We start from the raw sequence: 27288 nt of genomic DNA on the forward strand, positions 1-27288 counted from the left end.
CTTAGGGCAATCTGGAAGAACAGCCCAGATAGGGAGGTTTGAATTACAGAATTTTACTCCCTCCATCTTAACTCTTTATAGATAGATAGATAGTTTTCTATTGTCTGTTTGGAAATCAAAACAATATCAAATACAAGCTTGTTTGTATAATATTGAATCAATTGGAAATTACTAATCACTATTCAGTTGCCTAAGTATTGGCATGTACCTATTCTTTATCAGCCATTGTGAGAAAGCAAAAATAAAAGTAAGAAAAACCCCTGCCGTCAAGAGACTTAGTACAATGGGGACCATGAAAAATCAAACCAATGGTTGCTTGCAAGTAAAATGGCTGTAAGATATAATGGGTGGAATAAATATTATTGTACCATAGAGGATATTTGTTTTGTTACAGATTTAGAGAAAGGCTAAGAGCAGAAGTAGTATCTGTGGTTCACTACTAAAGCTCAGGATCCTACTTAATTCCAGGTACCTAGTAAGGGTTCAGAATTAATCAGAATTAATTTATGGCTTCTAAATAAGACTTGAGCCTGAAAAAGTCTTGAAGACACTGTACTGGTAGAAAAGAGGCAAGAGATGGGGCTACATGGAGGAAGCTTTCCATCAGGTGAACAAAACATGTTAAAAGGCATAATAGAGAGAGAGAGTTAAGGTATGTTGGGGATGTGGCTGGGTTAGAGGACAAGTTTTCTAATTAAAAAGCAGAGAAAATGTAGCTGAGACTGTATTAAATGCAGAGGCAAGATCACAAAGGACCTTGTTAACCATGATTCAGATTATGGATTTTTTTTTTTCCTGAAAACGAGAGTTAGTGATATAGTTTAAGTGTTAATGGGACATGATCAGATTTTCAATTTACAAAAATCCCTGTGAAAGTAATGAGGATAGTGGATTGGAACTTTTCAAACCTGGAGGCAGAGAGATCTCTGAATCGTTGTAATAGTGTAGATGAATAATGAAAGCTGAATTAATCAGTCACAAAGAGCAAGTAGAAAAGGGGCATGAGTTAGAGTTCATCTTGTTGGGGAAATGAAGAAGACTGAGATGCTTATGCACTTCTGACCCTGAAACCCAAGGGGATAGGTTGCTCTTATTCATTCAAGGTACACAAAGGACAGGCATCAGATTGAAATACTGGGTTAGGGCGTGGTTTCATTTTGAACATGATTTTTCAGGTGTCTATGGATACTCAAAGGGCAGATACACAGTAACAAAACAAAACAACAAAGAAAAAGGATTTGGAATTCTGGACACAGACCTTGGTGGAGTTATATAAATCTGTGACTCATCAGTGTATAGTGCAAGTCTCGAGCAGAGATAAAATCTGAGGGAGTGTATAAAATGATAAGAGTTACAAAAACAGAATGCACCAGAATGTAGCATAAAAATAAAATTTCAGGGTGGTTAGAAGACAAATCCATGAAAAACTGAGGATCAGTTGAGTGTGGTTATGGAATTCAAGAGTAGGGAGAACACAAAGTTAATAGAATAAAGGAACAACTATGTTGAAAACCACAGAAGTGTCAAGAAAAGTTATGAAAGCTATTAATTTTCTTTGTATGGAATTCAAACTGGGGTATGTAGAGAAATTTTAAAAAATGAAAATGCAAAACATTGTGATAACCAGTCTGAGGAGCTTGGCAAAAAGAAAAGAAAAAGGAGAAACATAATTAGATAAACAGGATTTTTCTTTATTACTGTGGGACACAAGTTATAATAATGGTTATATATATAGAACCACAATACAACTACATACATACACATTCAAAAAGATAATAAATTATATCTGGTATATTTTATACGGTGCATTTATGTTTAATCTCACTGTTTACAAATATAATTAATATTTATAAAGAGAATTTTCATTCAATAAAAAAGATGCATTTTCAAAATTTTAATAATAGAGTTCACTACATTTAATTTTATGGTATTAAACACATACACACACAATATACAGCATAAGATCCACTGTAATTGTTTGCAGGAAGAAAATATACATGGATCTTATAATTAAAACCGCGAGAAGTGAAATACTGCTGCCAAGACTGATGAAGATAAACTAATAAATTCATTTTTGAAGACTTTCTATGATTAGAAAGCAAATACAAATGGATTAAAATGGTTTTCAAAAACAATAATCTTATTAATTCTATATGACATTTTCTATTTGATAAATACTAGATGATTCATTTGCATCTCAAACATATACACACATATATATATTCCATTAGGATACACACACACACACACACACACACACATATTCCATATATATACACACATATATATTCCACTAGGCTAGATAGATAGATAGATAGATAGATAGATACACACACACACGTATATTTAAAGTTCTGTACCAAGTGATTTCCCCAGGTTAGCAAACATGATATTTTTATCATTCTGCTCATACTTTATTAAAGTTTTAGGACAAGCTATTAGGATTCAATGATCTTAATTTCAGCTGCCACTGAGACATTATCTGGTAAACAGCAAACTGAAAGTAACCATGTAATTTTTCAAGAGGAAAAATTAAAAGGGAATTCTTCCTTTGAATCTCTAGAAATTTTGAGACACTGGAAAGGACAAACTCAGGTTATAAGAACTACAGAGGGAGAAGAAAAAAGATTATGAACAAAACCTAAGAGTTTCAGAAGGCAATAGTTCTACATTGAATTTTTTAAAAGGGAAAAAAAAAGATGCAGTAAGCTGGTGGGAATACCTCACATTTAGGATTAAGTTTATTTTTAGGTTGCACATTCTAAACACAGAAACCCTCCAAAGATGAATCCATCACAGCTTACCTTATCTTGTATTGGCAGATGTATATGACTCCTGGGATTGCCTCCTTCTCACAGGAACTAGAGTAATCGAAGAAAAAACCATTCTCACCTAATCTAATTAATGTGATAGCATAGGCGAACAGTAAACCATTGATTTTTAGTTTTTTTAAAAAGTCCTTTCATGATAAATTCCTTGCATTTTGAATGGAAGTATACATTTAAAACAAAACAAAAATCAGACTTCTCAGGTTCCATAAGAAACGTGTTTTCCTAGTCATGAGCATCATGATGGAGTAAATTATTTGGGTTTTTTTTTTTCCATTTAAAACATCATCCCTCTACTTTTAGTAGTCTCTCAGTGAATCCTTTGAAAGGTACAAAGTGAAAGTTTCCTTTAAAAGGAAAGGACCCATTCTGAAACATTTGTCCACTGAAGTGTGGAGACAGAAAAAAGTGTCCTACGGTTTCTTCTCAGTGAGTCTGTGACTGTCATCACATTCCGGCACTTAGAATTCCTTAGATTTCTATTACCTGCTTCTGGCATATTCAAGTCAAAAGTTTTATCTAGACATGTATTGTATTAAGATGTTTCCAAAAATGCATTGTCTGTCATGGCTTCCAGACATGCCTTTATTCACCAGTCCTTTATATTGATATATTATTTTGCCCTGAATTTAGGGAAGCCAAAACAACCAAAATATCTATTTATTCTTCCTACCTTGGATAATATAGAAATACACACACATCAACACAGCTGCATGTACCACCACAATCCATGGTTTTGTTTGCATAAAATATCATAATCCCTGTATATTCTCCACTGGCGGAGTGACTTGTTTTCCTCCGTGAGTGTGTTTCAGCACTCATTGGAGCTCTCTCTCCAAAAATCCTCCCCAAGAATAAAAATTAGAGGAGTTTGAGCTATGGCATAGCAGGTTAAAGATCCAGGGTTGTCTCTGCTGTGGCTTTGCTTGCTACTGAGGTTTGAGTTTAATCCCCGGCCCAAAAAGTGGGTTAAGAATCCTTGACCCGGGAACTTCCATATGCTCTGCACGTGAAAAAAAGAAAAAAAAATTAAAAAGTAAGCAGATGAAAGAATTGAGAGCATCAACCAGACATCTAGGCTGAAACCAGGAAGGCTTTCTGAAGATGACAGCATTGCAGTTCAGATGTGCAGGATCATCTGGAATGGGCCAGGGGAGGAATGGAATGGATTGTGAGGGTAGATGGAAACAGTTGAATGAGGATGGTGTGGGGAGGTCCAAACACAAAGATCTCTTATCCTAATGTTCCTTACCTTAATCCTAATAAACCCAAGACAACCTTTTACTGTTTCATCCAAAACTTGCTCTTCCCACCCTGTTCCCCATATTAGAAAAGGAACCTAACGCAAAAACTCAGGAGTCATTTCAATTCCTCCCTTTCTTTCATCTCGCATAGTCAATGTGTCACTGAGTCTATTTGTTTCTGCCTCCAAAATGTATTTAATACCCACCCACATCTCTCTATCATTACAGTCATCCATCTACGCCAGGACACATTCAATCTTTAATCCAATAACTACAATAACCTCTGTCTGTCCCCCAAGCACTCATCTATGGATTATTTTCCATGCGCAGCAAGAGTAATATTTTCAAAACTTAGATAAGGTCATTCCCCTGTTTAAAATTCTTAAATGACTATCTATTACACTAAAGATCAAACCCAACCTATTTACCTTAATATACAACCTCTTTGGCTTCACATCACATCACTAATTTATTATTTAGCTCTACATATCACTTCCATTAGCTTACCAAGCACTTGCCCTAGAGCTTTGCATGTGCAACTTCACCCCGCCTCCAAACAGTTGCGTGGTGATACTGTGCTACTTCTAGATCTTCTGTTAAAAGCTTCCCCTTCAGTTTCACAGCGACTCAGTCTAAACACACCGACAACTCACCGACAAATTCCTGCTCCTATCCCTTCACTTTCACTGGCTATTACATTACTGCTTTTGTATCCCTCATAGCACTTATCATTATCTGTATATATTAAAGACATAACTAGAGGCAACTACATAAAATATTTAGGACTAAAGCCCCAGCTAGTAAGAGAAGTGTACATTCAACACCATGTCCAGTGTCTATACATTTTGCTTTTGAGCTCTCTGTAAGTGTTCATGACCACAGCAAAAAATTGTTGACATATTTCCCTTAAAATCTTGTGTAAACATATTTTTACTGATACAATGGACAGTGGAAATAAGAAAACATTAAGAAACTCCTTGATGTCCGGCAAAACACTGAACTTAGAAAAGACTCCTGTAGAAAAAACTTTGTCAAGATGATGACTTGAAACAGGAAGTAGTTTAAAATTCTCTGTCACAAAGAAATTGACCTTTAAATAATGGATAGCATACTTACTCTATATAAGAACATATCTTTCACACAAATGTGCCTGATACATTACAACCGAGTCAATTCTGAAGTGTTACTGAATATTTTATCATGAAAAGATGTTATTACAGGCTAATTTGAAAAGATTTCTCTAGGAGGTTTGTCTTCTGTTTTGTGAGGGCTTTATTGGGTTTTGCTTTAGAGAAGGGTGTAAACGACTATGAAAGAAGGAAGGAGATGAAAACAGAGAAAATAGTAAGGTATTAGAAAATAGAGTAAAAGAATAAAATGACAGGAAATCTTCATTTCCTGAGACCAGTGAGGAGACCACGAAGTGTAAGAAGAAAATAAAGAGGCTGTGAGGACAGCTAGATCCATGCATTTAGAATGAGTATGCTATGGCTCAGCACTCCTGTCAAAAGCTGCATTAGATGACCTCTCAAATTTGTGCTTTCAGTTGCAGGGAATTTTACCATGTAGACTTAGCCTCAGCCTAGTGGAATTCCTTGATTTACAGTTATTACGATTTGTAGTCAAAGCAGGTTTTCAACTGCAGCTCTCCTAACAGCAATAAAGCTTGCTAGGTCAAAATGTTTCATCTTAATGAATAATTTATATTACACTAAGTCACATGTTTAGCTGTGGGAAGTATGACTGTAGGTGAACATTCTGGATATGAATTCAGTTTCAAATTTCTACTTACTTCAATTGAAGGGAAAAAAAAACATGAGTTTAGTTTCCTTTCAAAGAAATTAGGAAGCCCGTGAAAAAGATAAAATGATTCCCATGACAAGTGCAGATGATTTCATCTTACAGTTTTACATCTAAAAGGAACAAAAACCCTAATTGAAAAACAAAAATTTTAAACATATTAAATCTAAGAATTACATAAAATTTCCACTGAAAGCAGAAGTCTATTTTAAACTAGGCCTTCCTAATAAAATACAATTTTAGGATACATTTGATTTTTCTGGCCTCAAACTAGGATATCACCATCTCCTGTAACAAAATGTTGAACAACCAAGGACCTTGCTACTACGAGGATATTCAGCAAGAAAGCAAGCTCTCTACTTATCAGTATCCATATTCCTATTAGAGCAAAGCATTATGTTTTCTCCTTCTGTCCCTTGCTGTGGTTTTTCAGCCATCCCAAGGTTTCATAGATAACAAATGCAACTGCATCTGTCAGCAAGATTAGGGTATATCTGCTGTTCACAGTTTATTTACACTGCCGGCATAGTAAGTACATAATAAATATTTATTGACGTGAAGTTATGTATTAACACACACACGATAAACATGGTATTTCCCCAATGTAGAGATGATTAGAAAAATAATAAATAGCTAACATATGCAGAGTGCTTGCTAAGTATCATTCTGTGTTAAGTGATTTTATCTTATCTCCATAAGCCAAATATGAGCTGCACGACAATGTAACAAGGCAGGTGTATGACCAGATGAGAGCTGATAGCACATGGTTTACTGGTCTTGCTGTAGGCCTTGTTGATTGCAAGTAACAGAAAAAATTTTATTTATATGTCTGATCAAGAGCCCAAGGTCCTAACCACTTCTCTCTGTTTTGTTAATACTAAAAACAGAAGGGAGACCCAAAGAAGGATGACTTCAAAAGACCCTCCCTTGCTCTCAGCTGTTAACAGATTGGAAGGACCCAGGCGGCTATCAGATTCTCAGTAAGAATGCTTTTATTAGTTTTTACAGATCCCTGCACTTCTTAGGGCCCTCGCTTATTTTCACTGAGGATTAAATGAATTTCCAATTTTTCATGATGTCTTATAGTAGGTTAAACTGCTTTTAATAGATTATAATTAGAAATGTCAAATAAATTAAGACTATATTCCACAAACATTAGATGTTTCATGAATTATAACTATCAACTCATAGGCTTCATTTTAGAGGAATCCTTTTATTACAATGTTATAACCTGATGTTACACAAAAAGTTTCAGATTTTTCTTGTCTAATTTTTCCTATTCTGCTCGGCATATTTTGTAATAAAAATGAAACTACATGAGAGTTCCCCCTGAAGCACAATGGGATTGGTAGTGTCTTGGTAGTGCTAGGATGCAGGTTCGTTCAATCAGGGCCAGGAACAGTGGGTTAAGGATCTGGCATTGCCACAGCTGTGACTCAGATCTGATCCCTGGCCCAGGAACTCCATATGCCATTGGACTGCCACAAAAGAAAAAAAAAACAAAAAACAAAAAAAAACAAAAAAAAAAACTACTTGGCAGTGATAATTTAGTACAGCATAATTTTTAATTTAATTTTTAGAATAGTTCTAGGTTCACAGCTATATTGTAAGGAAGGTATGGAAATTTCCCATACACACCCGCCCCCACTATCAACATCCCCTACCCTCCACCACAGTGTTAGAATTGAAGGACATACATTATCAAATCATAATTATCCAAAGTTTATAGTTTACACTATGGTTCACTTTTTAGTGTTGTACATTGCATGGGTTTGGACAAATACATAATAACATATATCCATTATTGGAGTATCGTAGAGTATTTTCACTTTCCTAAAATTGTGTTCCACCTTTTCATCCCTTCCCTGGTCCCTGACAGCCATTGATCTTTGCCTACATAATTTTGCCTTTTAAGAATGTCATATATAGGGAGTTCCCGTCGTGGTGCAGTGGTTAACAAATCCGACTAGGAACTGTGAGGTTGCAGGTTCGGTCCCTGGCATTGCTCAGCAGGTTAAGGATCCGGCGTTGCCGTGAGCTGTGGTGTAGATTGCAGACGTGGCTCGTCCCGAGTTGCTGTGGCTCTGGCATAGGCTGGTGGCTGCGGCTCTGATTTGACCCCTAGCCTGGGAACCTCCATATGCCATGAGAACGGCCCTGGGAACCTCCATATGCCATGAGAGCGGCAAAAAGGCAAAAAGGCAAAAAAAAAAAAAAAAAAAAAAGTGTCATATAGTTGGAATCATACAGATTGGCTTCTCCATTCTGGCTCCTTTCACTTTATAATTTGGATTTAAGGGTCTTCCATATCCTTTCAGAGATTTATAGTTCATTTTTAGTGCTGAATAATATTCTATTGTCTGGCTGAACCACACTTTTGCATTCCCATCAACAATGAATGAGAGTTCCTGTTGCCCCACATCCTTGTCAATTTTCCAGATTTTGGCCTTTCTAATAGGTGTATAGCAGTATCTCAGTGTTGTTTAAATTAGCATTTCTCAAATGACATATGATGCATAGCACCTTTTGATATGCTTATTTGCCATATATGTAACTTCTTTTGTTAGGTGTCTGTTAAGGTCTGTGCCTTAGTTTTGAATCAGTTTTTTATTTTATTGCAGAGTTTTAAGAGTCCTTTGTCTGTTTTGGATAACGGTGCTTTATCAGATGTGTTTTCTACATATATTTTCTCCAAGTCTGTGGCTTGTCTTCTCATTCTCTTGACATTATCTTTTTAAGAGAAGATACATATTTTTTTGTCTTTTTAGGGCTGCACCCATAGCATATGGAAGTTCTCAGGCTAGGAGTGGAATAGGAGCTGCAGCTGCAGGCCTACATCACAGCCACAGCAACAAGGGATCGAAGCTGCATCTGCAACCTACACCACAGCTCATGGCAACCCCGGATCCTCAACCCACTGAGTGAAGCCAGGGATCAAACCCACATCCTCATGGATACTAGTCAGGTTCATTATCACTGAGCCACAGTGGGAACTCCCAGAAAAGATTTTTTAACATTGTAATGAAGTTCAGCTTATCATTTATTTTTTTCATGAATATAAAGTCAATGCCATACCCATGGTCACATAGGTTTTTTTCCCTACAATATCTTATAGGAGTTTTATAGTTTTCTCTTTTATATTTATTTATCTAATCCACTTTGACTTAATTTTTGTGCAGGCTATAAGGTCTGTGTTCAGATACATGGGTTTTTTTTGTATGTGGATGCCCAGCTGTCCCAGCATCATTTGTTGAAAAGACTTTCCTTTGCTCCATTGTATTGTTTTTGCTCTTTTGTCAACTGTTAGTTGTCCATATCTATGTGGGCCTGTTTCTGGGCTCTCTATTTTGTTCCATCATTATATTTGTCCATTCTTTCACCAATGCCACACTGCCTTGATTACAGAAGATTTACAGTGAGTCTTAAAGTAGGATGGTGTCAATCTTCCAGTTCTCCTTCATACTACATTGGTTATTCTGAATTGTTTGCCTCTCCATATAAAGTTTCTTAACAGTCTGCCTATATTTACAAAATAACTTAGTAGGATTTTGATTGGGATTGCATTGTATCTAAAGATAAATTTGGGAACAACTGACATCTTGGCCATATTAATTGTTTCTACCCATGAGCATGGGACATTTCTCCTTTATACTTTGATTTCATTCATCAGACTTAAGTGGTTATCTTCAGGTAACTCTTGTACATATTTTATACTTATGTAATTCATTTTGGGTGGAGCTAATATAAATGGTATGTAGTTTTAATTTCAAAGTCCACTTGTTTGTTGCTGGCATAGAGAAGCAATTGACTTTTTTATATTAACCTTGTATCCTGTGACCTTGCTCTAATCACTTATTAATTCCAGAATTTTGTTGTTATTTTAGAGTCTTTAAAATTTGCTACATAGGGGAGTTCCCGTCGTGGCGCAGTGGTTAACGAATCCGACTAGGAACCATGAGGTTGCGGGTTCGGTCCCTGCCCTTGCTCAGTGGGTTAACGATCCGGCATTGCCGTGAGCTGTGGTGTAGGTTGCAGACACGGCTCGGATCCTGCGTTGCTGTGGCTCTGGCGTAGGCCGGTGGCTACAGCTCCTAATAGACCCCTAGCCTGGGAACCTCCATATGCCGCGGAAGCGGCCCAAAGAAATAGCAAAAAGACAAAAAAAAAAAAAAAAAAAAAAAAAAAAAAAAAAAAAAATTTGCTACATAGATGATTGAGTCATATGCAAATAGATTTTTTCCCCTAATCTGTACATATTTTATTTATTTTTGCTGTATTATTGCATTAGAACTTCAGTAGGATTTTATAAAAAAGAGTGGTGAGGAATTCCGCCATGGTGCAGTGGGTTAAAGATCCATTGTTAGGAGTTCTCATTATGGCTAAGTGGTAATGAACCTGACTAGTATCCATGACGATGTGGGTTCAAACCCTGGCCTTCCTTAGTATGTTAAGGATCCAGCATTGCCATGAGCTGTGGTGCAGGCTGGCAGCTACAGCTCTGATTCAACCCCTAGCCTGGGATCTTCCATATGCCACAGACACAGCCCTAAAATGACAAAAAAAAAAAAAAAAGATCTTGTCACTTCAGCATCTGGGTCACTGCTGTGGTGAGGGTTCAATTCCTGGCCAAGGAGGAATTTCCACATGCTATGGGGGCAGTCAAAAGAAAAAAAATAAAGAAAAGAAAAAAAAGTAGTGTGAGGTGACATTCTTGCTCGTACTAATCTTAATGGGAAGGTTTGCATTTCTCACCATTGAGTATGCTGTTACCTGTATGTTTTTTGTAGATATTCTTTACAAGCTGAGAAAGTTGACTTTTATTCCTAGTTTATTGAAGGTTTTTATCTTGAGGTGGTACATGACAATTTTTTAAACAAGTACATAGGCAGTTAATAACTATTCCATGTTAGGTATTTCAGTTGTTGGAATGGCAATATCAAAAATCGAAACAGTAAAACAAACACAGAAAATACATATAAATACATACATACATGGTATATGCGTAATTCTCAGGGACATTACATGAGGGAAGTGAAGATCTATCAAGGCTCAGGTATTCAACACATTTGTCCTTAAAAACTAATTTAACTATCATTTATCGTCTGTGTGATTTTGCACAATTGACATACATTTCCTAAGTCCCTGTTTTCTAATCTGTAAAATGGCGATACTATTGGTACCTAATTTGGGTTGTTAGGTGATTAATTGAAATGTTTCTGTGAAGGTCTCTGTATTGTGCCTTACTCAGAATAAATACTCAGAAATTGTTAGCCCTGATGAAGAAGACAGTCTTCGAAATCTAATGAGATTAAAATGGTTATTTTTAAAAAGCTCATTGAATAATATCTGGAAAATGGCATCTAGTTCTTAGTCTGTTTCATATTTTATCACATGACCTGTTTTTTTGTTTTCTTGCTGTAATGTTTGTCTAGGTTTGTGGTTGAATACAGAGCATTTTCATAATCTGAGAAGCCACTTTTCATATCTAAATTTATTTTCTATTGTTTTTATATACCTAAACTCTTTCCCTAACATTCAGATGAATAATGTCCACAAATTAAGCTTTAGAAATGTTTCAAAATGATGAAAAAAATAATTATGAAATCTTACAGTTACTATATTGTATAATCCAGAACTATATGAAAAGACGCATAAAGTAGAATTATTTTACTCATTATACATAATTTGATGAGAATTGCTGGCCTCCATGATAGTCCCACTAATATCATTAACTTTGACATTTTGTGATGCATAAGTCATTTTGCTATTGGCTTCCGAAATACTACGGCAAAAAATGCATGTGGATATCTTACGTAATTACAAACTCTAGGTTTTCTATAATCATTTTGAAATAGTAGGTGAGCTATTGTCTCAAGATACTGCAACACTTGTCCATTATATGACAAGTCAAAATTCTTGAATGTGTATATGATTGAGTGGGATAGGTGGGAAAGGGGGTCCTGTTAAACTATGATTGTTGGAAGCTCCTTGAATCAGAGCCACATATAAGTTGGCAGTGTCCAATGTGTTGGGCAAAACAGTGCTTTGGTTTGAAGTAGAGCTCAAACATGTCAGAGTGAATAACCAAACAGATTGTAGAGATCCATATGGCTAGAGATATGAAGAAGTGCAAATGCAAGAAATGGCTGAATTTTGTTTGCTTAATCTGTTGGTTCCACAGGAGCAGGCTATATGAGTGAGTATATAGCCCCCATTTGCTTTCATGGGATCACAGGCTCTTTATCTGGGTGATATTAGGAGAAACAAAACACATGTTTTCACAGTTGCATTAATACTGTTCCATTTGACTGTCTGATTCTATGTGAAAGAAAAGGAGACAAATGATGAGGGAAGATTTTTCAGACTCCAAATCTCCCTGCTTACAAAGAAGGATGGATTTAAAAAAAAAAGCAAAAAAAAAAACCACCTTTTTTAAAATGGCATTGCAGGATTCCAATCCTTCATTTGCATAAACCTGACAACCTACTAACGATAGCAATTAATTTCTGCTTAGTTTTAGCCTTATTTAATAAAAGCAAAAATTATCAAAAGAAACTTGGTTGGACAAAGCATAAAGTCCCTACCAACCTGGTATACTAAAAAGTAACAATAGTTATGTTTCACATTTTCGTTTGACAACAAAACTGATTTTTAAATCAATTCAAAATCCAGATCAAAGTAATCCCATCACACACACACACACACACACACACACACACACACACAGAGTTAACCTAATTAGAATGCTTGAGTAAAATGGAAATTCATTTCTAGGCAAAAATCCTCTCTCATACTGAAAAAATAGGATCTGAATGTATTGTTTTATGATAAATGGTTAGGGGAATTGAGGACAGAATTCTGAAATGTTGTATTGGTTAAATGAGACTGTAGCATAATGTTCCTAGTCCCTGGATCCCAATAAACTTCAAATGGCATTATTTTGTATCAAAGCAAAAGAGAAAATATACAAAAGTATTTTGCTTTGTGGTTAGTGGGTTTAGAGTGATAAAATTTGGGAGAATGAAATGCACAAAAACAGTGCATAGGGAGTCACAGAATTATATCTTTCACCCAGCTTGTGGTTTGCATAACTAGCCTGTGAAATATGGACAGTTGTACTGCTTCGTATAGTGCTTTAGAAACATCTTACCTTTCTAAAGATCCATATTTGGCAAGGGACACCTCTTATCTTTGCTTTATATTTTACTCAATGTAAAAAAAAAATGTAGACCCTCTAAATAATTTTAAGTGAAAAACCATTAGTATGGTAAAACAAGCAAACAAACAAATAAAAAAATGTGTTCCCTGTAACAGAGAATGTAAGGTAAATATGCAAAATATTGCTATATACCTTAAAATATTTCTAGAGTATTTATCTACATTAGTCACTGAAACAATTATTTCTAAATAAACAGATTATCCATATTACTAAGATGCAGCATCAAATAACCAACTACATTTTTCTCTTTCCATTTGGATGGACTTTTAAGAGCATATTTTCGGCCATTTTCCTTTTCTAAAGTGGGACACATCACATCTGAGGTAATTGAATGAAATTGTTACGTGTTTCTCTAAATGACTGCTTTCAAGTGCAGCACCAAGTTGCAAAAGTTGATGCACTGGGGCTTCTTTTTAAGTATCTTTCGTGTATTTGAAACATTTTTTTTCATCTAGAAAAAAAAAAGATTCTATGGCTTTAAGATGATTTGGTAAATTCAGGAACATCCTGCAGGAAAGAAAAAAAAATGATGGTCCCAAAGTAGCAGTGAATATCCCAACAGGGCCACTTAAGTAAAATGAGTCAATGGCTTAGTTGTTTACACTTTATAGAAACATGCTGCTTCAGAATATACAAAATCTATTTTTAATTCAAATAATTAATGTAAAAGCTAAATATGTGTTGTACACTATTATATGCACATTAGAATTTACATATTTTAATGAAAAAAAATAAATCTTAGCCTACTCATTTCTTCTCCTGACTTGTCCATTGCCTATTTGTTGGCCATTTGATTACTAAATAACCAATTTACTATACTGATAAGAATTTACATAGAGCTATGTAAAGACACAGAAAGGAGAAGGCACATTTCGTCTGCACCATCTCTTTTTGAAGTTTTCCAACATCCCTACTAGTTTTGCCTCCTCTTCCCTTCCAATCCCTGACATCTGATATAGCTCCTCCTCTATTTGTTTCATTCAGCTTTTCTGTTGTTTAGTCTTCTGTTTTCTCCCTGCGCATTAGTTACTCTTGTGTCCATGCTATTTCTCTATTCGGTAAGACCCTCGGATACTTATTATTATGCAACAGCATTACTTGGTTTTTAGCAGTTAATGCAGGTATCAACTTTGTCTTGTTTATGTTACCCAAAATGTTTCCTATAGTACATTTTAGATTAGTAGAGCAATTAAGAACAGCATAGTTCTTTAAGTGTGAAAGATAATGATTTTTTTTAATGCTAGTTCAGTGAAGTTACTCTGGCTTTGGGATCCTCAGCAATATCCAAGAAATAGAAATTCTTTGAAGAAATGTCCTCAAGCCATGTTAAGACACAGAAAGGAAGGAAGGCTTTTCTACAGACTATTTATACAGTATTAAAACACTTCTAGGAAATTGAATGGAAAATACAATGGTGACTCAATCTTAAGGACTGTCATTTCTTCTTTTTAGTGGTCTTTAGTGTTAACACAAAAGAGAAAAAATTACTCTGGCAAAGTGTGCTTCATTTACCTTTTTTGTTCACTCTATCACTAACTCATTCATTCAGCACCTACTAAGTACCTTTTCTGTGCCAGTTATTATTTGTATGTTTTGGGAATACAGCAGTGAATGAAACAAAGTTAGCTATCATGTCGGGGAGGGGCGCATAGAAGAAATATCTAGCAGAGATGGTCTCTGACTTATGATGGTTCACTTAGAATTTTTCATTTTACAATGGTGTGAAAGCAATACACATGGAATGGAAACCATGCTTCAAATTTGGAATGTTTATCTTTTCCCAGGCTAGCAATATGCTAAAATCCAGTACTCTCTCTACTCTCTCATGATGCTGGGCAGCAACAGCAACCCACAGCTCCTAGTCAGGCACATGAGTACGAGAATAAGCCACTGGTACACTTATAACCACTCTGTTCTCTGTACACATACAGCCACCATGTCATTCACTTTTAGTGTAGTATTCAATAAACTGCATGAAATACTCAACACTTAATTATAAAATAGGCTTTGTGTTAGATGATTTTGCCCAACTATAGGCTAATGAAGTGCTCTAAGCACTTTTAAGTAGGCTAGGCTGAACTATGAGGTTTAGTAGGTGTATGAAATTCATTTTGAACTCATGGTATTTTCAACTAGACTGTTTTATCAGGATGTAACCCCATCATAAGTCAAAGAAGAGCTACATAAGAGGTGGTAAGTAGGATAAAACAAAATAAAGCATGAGGAGGGAGATACAGAGTGGAAACTATCTGTACAGGGAAGGGTGGCTTTCCCAACACCATGATATTAAGGTGAAGTCTGAATTGATTGAAGGAGTAAGTCAAGTATCCATATTTGTGATGAACATCTAAGCTGAGGGAAGAGTACCTTCTAAGATCCAGGCAAGAGCATGCTACAATCTATTTTAGGAAAACAGGAATTACTGTGGTTATAGTCAAGTGAAGCAATCAGAAAATATTCTCTGCAAAAAAGCAACTATAAAACTCAATAAAATTGACAGAAACAAACATTTAAGTGCTCTGGAAATGGCTCGAAAGTGTGTATTAGTCACAGAAGACTTTATTCTCAAAAAAAAAAAAATGCCAAACTTAGGATGAGAACAAATAATCCATAGCCTTTTCTTCCCCCCCAGGCTTGCTCCCATCAGCCCCTTCCCCTCTGACCCCCTGTTAGTATTCATGAAGGCTCTATGGAGTGAGAGGTCAGTCTTGAGGACTGGCTTCTCTCTGCCATGGCCCAAGGAAATACCACTCATTCATTTTTGCACATTTGGACAATGCAGCAGTATCATCTGTGGAAGTGATAATTTCAGAGGTGAGTTATTGGGAAAACCACGCCCTCTACCTGAGATTGCTGTCTTGGTTGGAACAAACATCTACCTGGGTGAGGCAGCAGTCCTGCATAGGGAAGGTCAGAGAGGGCTTATGCTGACTCAACACTCACAGCCAACCCTGAAGGTGTTCTTGTGCCCACTGAAGAGAGGCAACAAGGCTCTGTGAAAGGTGCAGCCCTAAAAACCCTGAATGCCCTTCCCTACCCACCCAGAAACCCATCAGAAAACAAGTGCTTTACTGGATGAAGGAGTTTGAGAATAATTGTGCTCCATCACTGGCTGACCACTGACTGACACAAATAGGGGTCAAACCCTGGGAGAAGAAGCCTAAAAATAATATAAATAAAACACACACAAAAGACTAATAAGAAACCTCAAATGCCAAATACTGCAGGAGAAACCTATTTCATAGATCTAACCTGAGTGAGTTCCTAAACAAAGAAATAGCAAATGAAAAACTTGCAACAATAGCAACCTTCTCAGGGGAAAGAAATCAACATTAAAATTTTGCCTTTTAGAAGACACTATGAAGAATCATTATCTATAGTTCTGGCTTGAACAAGCTTCCCATAAGCTTTACAGTAGTGTTTGGCGTGTGCCTTAATGCTATCATTTCTTCTGTGTAGAACTATGCAGAGAACATATATCAGGGGACTACCACCTCGTTCCAGTTTTGCCCTAGAACTGTTGAAGTCTGGTCTCTGTTTTGGCCAGAATACATTTGGGGTTGCTCATAAAGCCTCTGTCTTTTTCATTTGTGCATTTTCTATGACTTTAACCCAAACTTTTTATTATCTGAAAGTTAGGCAATGGCACTATATGGGCAAGAGATGAGAGTCTTCCAATATAGGCATTAAATAGGAGAACTGTCTATAGAAGATTTAAAAGCAATAATAAAACTGGTCAAAGATCTGTTTGTGATGACCATAATCCTACAGAAATTCTAAGCAATGTACTTAGTTTTTTTAAAAAGTATTTATTTAAAAAAAATACGCGCTGGTTGAAATTCTGAACAAGTGCTGATGTTACTATTTTTATAATATGTAAAATTCAAATTAACACATTTTATTTCTTATCTCTAAATATCATTTTAGTTTGCACGTTAATTTTGAGAACTTCTGTTTATGTTGTCACCCTCCAAAAAAGCAGACTCAGCATGCAACTCTTTTGAGAACTTCGTACTCCTTCAGAATCATTAGAATTCAAGTGTTCATCTAATTAATTTCCCAGGTATACATAATATTGCATTTTTTTCTATTTTTCTCTTAATTTTCAATAAAAATTTGTAGATTCAAGGTACACAAAATGATGTTTAGTTATCTATACATAGTGAAATGATTGTTATTGTAAAAGTAATTAATGTATCCATTTCCTCACTTTTCCTCACTGAACCTGCAGCTCCCCATATTTTTCCCTCCATCACATCATCACTCTCTACGAGGCTTCATCCAACCCTCTCGCCATAGTTGGTACTTTGTTACAGAAGCCACAGAAAATGAACAGAACTGTGATTATATCTGAAAGCAGCTCAAAATGATACCAAAGACAAAAAATACTTGGTATTTTCATTTTTGAAATGCATTGTGAAATGACATTTTCATGAATATTTTCTAAATTTCTTTCATTATTATATTTTCCTATTTGTTACCTATTAGATAATTGTATTAATTTTACTTTATGAAAGGTTTTTGTTTAAAATGAACAAAAATGACTGTTCAATCAATTGTGAGTGAATATAAACTGACAAATCTCAATACACTCTCTCTTAAACTTGAATGTGTTAAGCAAGCCAATTCTAAAAAGGGCATTGGTGTATTTAGAAATATTGAGATTCAAAAACAGAAACTGCAATATTATTATTTATCACTAATATAAGTCTAAGATTTGTCCCTTTCTTTTTAAAAAGTTGAGATAATTAACATATTCATTAGGTTTTTTATTGTAACACTAAATGTATTTATTTATTTGTTTGTTTTACTGCCTTGACTGTATATATACAGTAGTCAACAGAAGAATATTTTCTCTGAATTTTTTTGGCCATATATATTTTTTGTTTCATTACGTTATTATTGCTGAAAATAATTTTGTCATGTACGGAAAGGGATGTTACTAAAATGATCTACTCTTGTATCAGATATGTCATTTTATCCACTGGGATTTAACCAATCATGGATACATACACACCCACAAAACATTCTAAGTATTGTACATTTTGCAAAAGATGCTTTGTTTAATACAAGATTTCTCCTGTTTAACACTCATGGTAGTCACATTGTTTTCTTGTTATACTGCAAAATAACAAACTAAGGAATTAGAATAATCACGACTGTGGAAGAGATACTATAGTAATAAAAATTAGATCAGAGGAGTGTATTTGAATCTATAAACACCATTTGGGATTTCTACTTTTTTTTTTTAAAAAAGGAACGCTTTATAATAACAAAAAGACATAAATAATGTTCCTTAGAAAATGTATTAAAGATGATACAAAAGCAGGGTATTTTTTTTATAAAGGCTTATATTTTACTTTATTTCCATGCTTAAAATTTCATTTCAATTTCAATTTGGAAAGTTTGCCATAAAAATTAGTGATGATCGTGAATACTAATATTGAAACAAATATGGGAGTGTAGATTTCTCTTCAAGATCTTGATTGCAATTCCTTTGGATATATACCCAGAAGTAATATCGCTAAATTATACATAATAATATTTAAATTTTTTGAGTCATCTCCTTGCCCTTTTTCACAATGGCTGCACCATAATACTATTCAGCCTAAATAAAGAAAGAAATCCTGCCATTTGTGACAACATGGGTAAAGCTGGAGGACACTATGCTAAGTGGAATAAGCTAAACACAGAAGAACGTACATCATGTGATCTCACTTATGTGAGGAATCTAAAATGGTCAAGCACACAGAAGCAGATAATAGAATGATGGTCATCAAGGGCTAAGGGAAGGGTAAAGCAGGGAAGGTAAAGGATATAAAGTTTCAGTTTGTAAGATGAGTATGTCCTAGAGATCTAGTATACAGCATAGTACCTAAGGTTACTGTATATTTAAACACACTTGCTAAGAGAGTAGAATTTATGTTGTGTTCTTACCACAAAAAAAAAAAAAAAAAAAAAAAAAAGAGGACAGGGAAAGCTTTTGGAGATGAAGGTTAAATCACTGACCTCAACAAGGTGACAATATTGTTAAGGCTGCATGTCTACAATAATAATTTAAAACAAGTAAACTGTGGAACTTCACATAAAACCTAAAAAAACCCAAAAAACAAATTTAAAGTAAATGTTGTGAAGGAAACGTACATAGGGAATTCAAAGTAGAGGCACCTTATCAAAATTAAGAGAGGGAAGACAGTCAAGGATGATTCCTGAGGGGATTGTGCTTAATCAGTCTTGCAAGGGTGAATATGAATAGAACAAAGGAACAGCTTGCACAACCTGCGTTCCTGAGGAAGAAAGCAGCACGTTCAAGTCATTGAGTTCAAATGACTGAACAATGGCAGCTCCATTAAAAACAGCAGAAGTGAAATAGTGAATAACTGAAGATCTCTTCATGAATAATTATTTCAACCACTCCATTTCAGCTTTTTGCTACTTTGGAAACTTTTAAAAATAATACAGTCTAGGGAGGTCCCCTCATGGCTTAGTGGTAACGAACCCCACCAGTATCCATGAGGACACGGGTTCGATCCCTGCCCTTGCTCAGTGGGCTAAGGATCTGGTGTTGACCCGAGCTGTGGCACAGGTCTCAGACATGGGATCCTGAGTTGCTGCTGTGCGGTGGCTGTGGCAGTGGCTGTGGCGAAGGACAGTGACTGGAGCTCCCATTCGACCCCTAGCCTGGGAACTTCAATATGCGTGGGTGCAGCCCTTAAAAGCAAATAAATTAACAAATAGATAAATAAATAAATATAAAAATAAAAAATGCACAGTCTTAATGTTTCACTGTATGAACACCACTATTTCACGGAAAAAATCCTGGAATAGTATTAATTTTAAATTTATATGACTCTCTAATTAGTATGTGACCTAAATGAGGTTGATAGATTTTTACTAGGAAATTATTTTAAAGATATTTGTTATTTAAGTATTTTATTACTACACAATTTGATAGACATTGAGAATTTTTTTTTTTTTTGGTGATTATTCCAAGACTATAGTAAACTGCTCCTGTTTACTGTTAATTCATTAAGTAAAAGTGCTTTTTCAAACTTCAAAATTTAGCTGTCTGGAGTCCTCTAAAATAAAGCACATTTTAAAATGATGGCTTAAGGAGCTCCCATCTGGAGCAGCGGAAACGAATCTGACTAGGAACCATGAGGTTGTGGGTTCAATCCCTGGCCTCACTCAGTGGGTTAAGGATACAGCGTTGCCATGAGCTGTGGTGTGTGTAGGTCACAGTCACGGCTCAGATCTGGCGTTGCTGTGGCTGTGGTGTAGGCTGGCAGCTACAGCTCCAATTAGACCCCTAGCCTGGGAACCCCCATATGCCATGAGTGCAGCCCTAAAATGACCAAAAAAAGAAAAAAATAAATAAATAAAATGATGGCTTAAGATGAATTTTTTAATAACTAATAACTAGTATTTATTGAATGTTTACTATGACCCTGGTAATATTTCATAAATGTTTTAAAACATTACTTCAAATAATGCTGAAACTATGAGGTAGAATATTATTTCCATTATACAAATTAAAAATAAATTAGAAAGAGAGATTCAGTAACTCATGATGAGTCATCCAGGAATAAAGGAAAGAACACACTTATTTCTTGCACACTTAAGTTTTGGTTTTTTGTTTTTTGTTTTTTGTTTTACTGTTTTTGCCATAGTGTTGCATTGTGATATTTGTAGTTCAATACTTTGAATAACTAAATCGTTTAGTACTCAGAACACTGTAAACCAGCTATAATGGAAAGTATAAAAAACATTATAAAATTAAAAAAAGAAAAAAGTGGTTGGTTACTTATGAAAGGTAACTCAGTGGGAGCTTTACATCTGTACCTTTTAGCTATGTATGTGAACATATGTATGTCTTGATGTTATATAGTTATATATAATCCTGTACTTAGTCACTTGCTATAGCTATAAAATTTTCAATGAATTCACCTTATAAATCTTAATAGTCACCATGGTATCTTGGGTGCATTTAGCAACCACCAAGCACATGTAAATTGTGTGTAAAGCCACAAGGGCAATGTATTACTTTGCAAGAAACAATGGAACTCATGCGTGGGGTGGAACGCATGTATAGCATGATCAACATATCATTTCTCTATAAATGGATTAAGAAGATACGCTATTATATATATACATAGACAATGGAATACTACTCAGCCATAAAAAGAACAAAATAATTCTATTTGCACAACATGGATGGAACTAGAAACTCTCATAGCAAGTGAAGTAAGTCAGAAAGAGCAAGACAAATACCATATGATATTACATATCTGGAATCTATTTAATATACAGCACACAGAAAAGAAAATCATGGACACAGACTTGTGGTTGCCAAGGGGGAGGGGGAGGGAGTGAGATGGACCAGGAATTTGGGATTAATAGAGGCAAACCATTATCTTTGGAATGGGTAGGCAATGAGATCCTGCCGTATAGCACTGGGAACTATATCTAGTCACTTATGATGGAGCATGATAATGTAAGAAAAAGAATGTATATATGTATGTGTGACTGGGTCACCTTGCTGTATAGTAGAAAACTGACTGTAAACCAGCTATAATGGAAAAAAATAAAAATCATTAAAAGAAAAAAATAAAGTGACTCAGTGTGAGATCAAATCAGACACAATTTATTCATTTTCAAGAAAATATTTTAGTAAGGGTTAGAAAAACTGAATGTTTATGGGCAGGGCAATTTGTACTAATAGATAAAACTTGAACAAGGGAAGATAAATGACAATGTAAGGATTCTTCAGTGATGGCAAGAACAGTCAAGTGGCTCAAGTAGGTAATGGCATCTGCAAGAAGAGCTTTATGAATTTATCTCATAGTGAGAATAATTCTAGAAATATGATTAGAATACTGCAAGTTTTTGGGCTACAACTTACTATTACATTTTCACAATAATATCTAAAAATGTGAAATCTGTTGTCTAACACAGCCTTACCCATTAGAATTCTCTGTGACTATAGAACTGTTCTATGTGCTGTCCAGCATTGCAATTACTAGTCACTTGTGGCTGTTGAGCTCTTGGAATGTGAATATCGTAACTGAGTTCTATTTAGATAAATTTTAGTAAAGTTAAAATAAAATTTTAATTGCCATGGATGGTTATGTGCTACTTTTTGGATAACAATTTCTGACTTTCTTGTTCTGGAAGGGCTTCTATACAACTTGAAATAATTTAGAAATACTATTCTGTAGTGGTAATAATACTACTGTCTTTTTTAAGGCTGCAACGGCTGCATATAGAAGTTCCTGGACTAGGGGTCTAATTGGAGCTACGGCTGCCAATCTATACCACAGCCATAGCAACGCTGGATCTGAGCTGCATCTGTGACTTAACATCACAGGTCACAGCACACCAGATCCTAATCCATTGAGCGAGGCCAGGGGTCGAACCTGAGTCCTCATGTATACTAGTTGGGTTTGTTACCACTGAGCCACAATTGGAACTCCAATACTGTTCTTTATTGATGATTTTTTTCTTTTTTTGACTTGTTACACATCATTAACTAAAGATACAGTCAAATGTCACCAGCTTAGAAGTCTAAGACCACTTTGTATGTTTCTGTGATGATCAATTTGATGTATTTGTAGTTTAATTCTCAGACAACTTTTTATTTTATTCACATATCTCAGTGGATAGATCACTACTGAATTCCCAAATATTGATAGCTCTGACATTTGTTTTTCCCCAATGTAACAATGCTATCAAACATAGCATTTTCTAAATAACTTTGTCACAATTTTTCTTTCTTCTCTAGAAAAAAATCAGAGTTGTTGAGATAAATGCACAGGTTTGAGATTAAAAGTAAATGAATAAACAGAAGTACTGCATTTTTCATTTTTGCTCAGATAAATAACAATATTTATGAAATTAAATCTGATAACACTCTTCAGATCTGCAGTAGGCAGTGGTCATAGTATGCTGTGCATACTATGAATGCATAATAGAAAAGTCAATTGGAAAAGCATGGAATAATATGAAGCAAGTATACATCATATCCCTGCCTTCCAACTTTAGGAGCTACTTAAAATTTTTAAATAAAGTTGATGATATGCAAAGGCTATGAATTATACTCACAGAATATGACCCAGAAACTCTGGCATGTATGTAAAAAGAAGCATTATACCACAAAGTATATTGAAATAGCAAAAAATGTGAAACAACCTAAATCTTCCACCTCACTAGAATAGATACATATATTTATCTTGGCTTTATGCCAGTTAAAGCCCCACACAGTCTTAAAGCCTTAAACAGATATTATTACTTATTCCATATAATACTGAAAATAATTTGCAGGATACTACATAATGAAACATACCAAATTCAATTTTGTGGTTATCTTAAGACTCTGATAATGAGAACTAAGTTCTCGTAAGCTAGAAAAACCTCTGATATCAGAAAACTTTTGGTCACAAAATCAGTAAGAGCTTGTTCAACCGCAGAAAACAAAAGTGGTTGATATTTGCATACCACTAGGAAAAATAAAGCCAATAAGTAAAAGACTTTCTATCTAAATTTTGGTAAAGTCTTGAGAAAAAAATCTATAAAATACATACACTAACATCTATTGCTACTTTAAAATGAAATTTCAATTTTAAATAAGAAAAATAATCTTCAATCCTTTTATTAGTTTTTCTATGTTGATTTCAATTCAATCCTTCAACCGTGGCCTCAGATCACACACCTACATTGACCTCTGAAAATCACCATTCAGATACTCTGTGGAGACTATTAAAATTTAATATTAAGGCCATAGGGACATATTTCTTTACAAATGATAATGGTATGTGTACATCTAATAAAAACATACATGTATAAATGTCTTTATATTCTCATATATGTGTTTTTCTCTCTTACATTCCACAGTATTATGTATATGCCACCAGTCACTGAAGCCGGAAACTCTGGAATTTTGTCTCACTCTTTGTTCAAGCCAGCCTCCTAGTTCAATCAGATTTACATTGTCTCCAAATCTGTATTACCTCTGTTTCCTATTGTCAGTTTGCCTTGACATAATCCTAGATTTGACCCTCATTAGTCCCCACCAGAATACCATAAATTGCTCCTTACCTATAAAATTTCCTTAATAACATATAGTCTGGCTTCAACTTAATGGAAGATTCCTATTCTTTAAAGTCCATGGAACTGGTCCTGGTTTAAAACCCCCAAATAAGTTTACATTTCTTAATTCTGCAGAATTAATAACTATTGTTGCTATTGTTTTTATCATTAAGAAGTTTCTGTCAAGGACCATGTTGCCTTTCCATTCCTGTAGATTATATTTTGAAAAGTCCATTTGGAACTTTAATACTTTTATTTTATTTTTTTTTCTTTTTAGGGCCGTACCTGTGGCATATGGAAGTTCCCAGGCTAAGGGTAGAATCAGAGCTTCAGATGCCAGCCTACACCACAGCCGCAGCAGTGCCGGCTCCTTAACACACCGAGTGAAGACAGGGATCAAACATGCACCCTCATGGATACTAGTCGGGTCCATAACCCACTGAACCACAACAGGAACTCATGGAACTTTAATACTTTTATCCATTCTCCTAAAAATATTTCTTCACAGTATATTCTCTGTATAAGAATGTATGAAACACATGAGATGGGCACAGTCTCCACTGACCATAGCTTTTCCTATTTTTAAGCCCAGTTTACTACTTTATTTACTTTTCAACCTCAATAAAGTAACTTCAAAGGATATAGTTACTGGTCAGAATGATGTCTCTTATAAGCTACCATATTTCTCTAATATATTTTCTCTAGAACGCATTTGTGTACACACACACACACACACACACACACACATAAATATATCTTGTCCTGAATTGCTATAATACTGATTATCTGTGTTCACAGGCAGAACTCCTTGCAATAGTTTCCCTAATGCCTAACAAGGTTCTTTGCACATGTTAATTGAGTTAAATTCATTCAAAAAATAATGATCCTATTGTTCAGTCTTTGTGGGTGACTAGAGTCTGAATGTGTAATCAGATGAGCATGAATAAAGATGGATCTATACAGCATAGATCCCGCTGATAATTCTGCAACTCAGTTGTGAAAGTTTGCTTTTCTTGTGAAAGTAGATATGCACATTTCATTATTGTATTAGCTTTTGTTTCAATAATTTTATATCTCCAGTTTATATCTCCAGTGTCAACTATATTAAGAGAAAAGTGAAAATGAAAATTTATATTTATATTCATATACAAAGCACATTAAGAAGGTAACTCCAGGGACACAGAAAATGCCAAAACCTTGCACTTTATTCCCAGAGCTCAGGCATCAGCACTGCCAAACAATTGCTGTGAGTTGGAAAACATTTTGGATATTGATATTCAATATTTTTAACCTTTTGTCAGTAGGTGATGAATTAAGTCAGCTCCAAGGCTATTCTGGTTGACAGTGAGAGCTGATTTAACTCATTTCTCACTGCAGGGAGAAGAATCAGATTCAGGGAGAGGAGCCAATAGAAAAAAGAAAATGAATTAAAAATAAAGTTAGTGCACTAGTACTTTAGCACTGCTAGGCATTCCAGAATCTTAGGGATAATTAACATTCTTGATATAAAATATTGATGTTATGCAGTATTAATGCAGCATCACAGTAAGAATTGACAGTGTTTAATGTTTCATAGCAGCCTCCTAGCTGAGCACAGAACTTTTCACAAGCAAAGGGAATTTAATTTTAGATTCAAAAAATATTAAAACCCTCTGAGATAGAATGCAATTAACTCTTTCTTGCTTTCTATCTTTACTGTCCTTACTCCCATGCAATGAGGCTGCCTCATTGTAAATTACTGCTTGCTACTAGTTTGTAAACTTGCCCAAGTTTCTTGACCTTGGTGCTTCTTCATTTGGAGCAATAAGCTGAAATTAGTTATCTTATTAGCAATTGAAAAACTTTGACTTTCTAGTTCTTTCCATCATTCTGCATTTATTAGTTGTAATTATCCCATATTTTAAACATCTCTTCCTCACATCTAATAGTGTTTTAACAACATTGAAATATAATTCATACAGAAGTTATGGAAAAAATTCTTAATTTTTCTTATTCAATTATCAACGTGCATCATAATGAGTTAGTATCCTGGCAAACTCCAGTGTTCTCTAAGGAGCATTGTTTTATTTCTCTCTGATTACATATACTTCTGTATTCACCTATCTATACCAATCAAATCTGGGATTTTTATACATTTGATGTTTTCAATATATTTTAGTAGTAATTCTCTTCAAATCACAAATGATTTCAACCTGAAGTAGTGAGAGTTCCTTTAAGATGCCTTCTGTGTCTTCTATACAGACTCCATCACCTTTTTGGAGCTTCCATTCTTTATAGTCAACATCATGCCCCCAACCTTTTGTGCATTTTCTCCCCAGCACCTAAAAGAGCTTTTCTCTGAGCATCCTCATTACTTATTGTCGAAAGGTATTTAATGAACAAAATCTGGTTGCTAAAGGTGGCTTATTGCTACTGGGTTTCTATTCCCTGAAATCTTTTCAAGGGACATGTTAGAACATGCTTCCAAAAACAAAAATATAAAAATAATGTGCATTGTTTTATTCAATTCAAATATAAGCTTTATATTATTTCATCCTTTATGCTGGAAAGTTATGTTTGTTCACAATATTAACATAATTACTTTATTTATCCTACAATATCAAAAATTATTTATGGAATATGCACGAGATAACAATAATATAATAGAATAAAATTTAAGATTTCTTCACATTTATTTTTGTCCTTAGATATATTGCTTTGAGACTATATAAACACTTGAACTGATTTTTTTCCCTCTATAAGATTTTACCACCAAAATTATATATAATTAGATTGGTTTCAATTCATTTTCTAGAAACATTTTTCTTTATGATTTCATTTTGCTTTCTGATTATTTAAAACATATACATGATTCCACATATCAAATTATATTATGTGTACATTCACAAGAATTCTTTTTATTTCTGTCTCTTCCATTTTGCTCCTCCCTCTCTTTTTAAGTAATAACTATCTTAGTAGTTTCTGACTGTTGTTCATCAGGTTTTTGCAAATATAAACAGTGTGCATATGCGTGTGTTCACTTTTTCCACATTCTTATTCAAAAGGCAGCATAATATATATCCTTTTTTGTGTCTTGCTTTTTTTCACTTAATATATTGTGGAGATCACTCCA

General features: G+C 34.8%; 1 protein-coding gene across 6 annotated transcripts in view; it reads right to left on the reverse strand.

Moving 5' to 3' along the window:
• LOC110255835 (uncharacterized) overlaps positions 1–27288 on the reverse strand; it is a 1104139-nt gene that overhangs the window by 641254 nt on the left and 435597 nt on the right. For 2 of the 6 annotated variants that reach the window (XR_014819676.1, XM_084982071.1), the window contains exon 5: positions 10683–13598. The exons of the other annotated variants lie outside the window; for them this stretch is intronic. The gene's annotated coding sequence lies outside the window, so the exon portion shown is untranslated. Of the gene's footprint in view, positions 1–10682; positions 13599–27288 lie in introns of those variants that run through there. 6 annotated transcript variants of the gene reach the window in all.

Source organism: Sus scrofa, chromosome 11, assembly GCF_054392235.1.
Source record: "Sus scrofa isolate SSC_HxYL_T2T_F1_AM1 chromosome 11, Sscrofa_HxYL_maternal_Yorkshire_Landrace_v2.0, whole genome shotgun sequence".
Taxonomy (NCBI): domain Eukaryota; kingdom Metazoa; phylum Chordata; class Mammalia; order Artiodactyla; family Suidae; genus Sus; species Sus scrofa.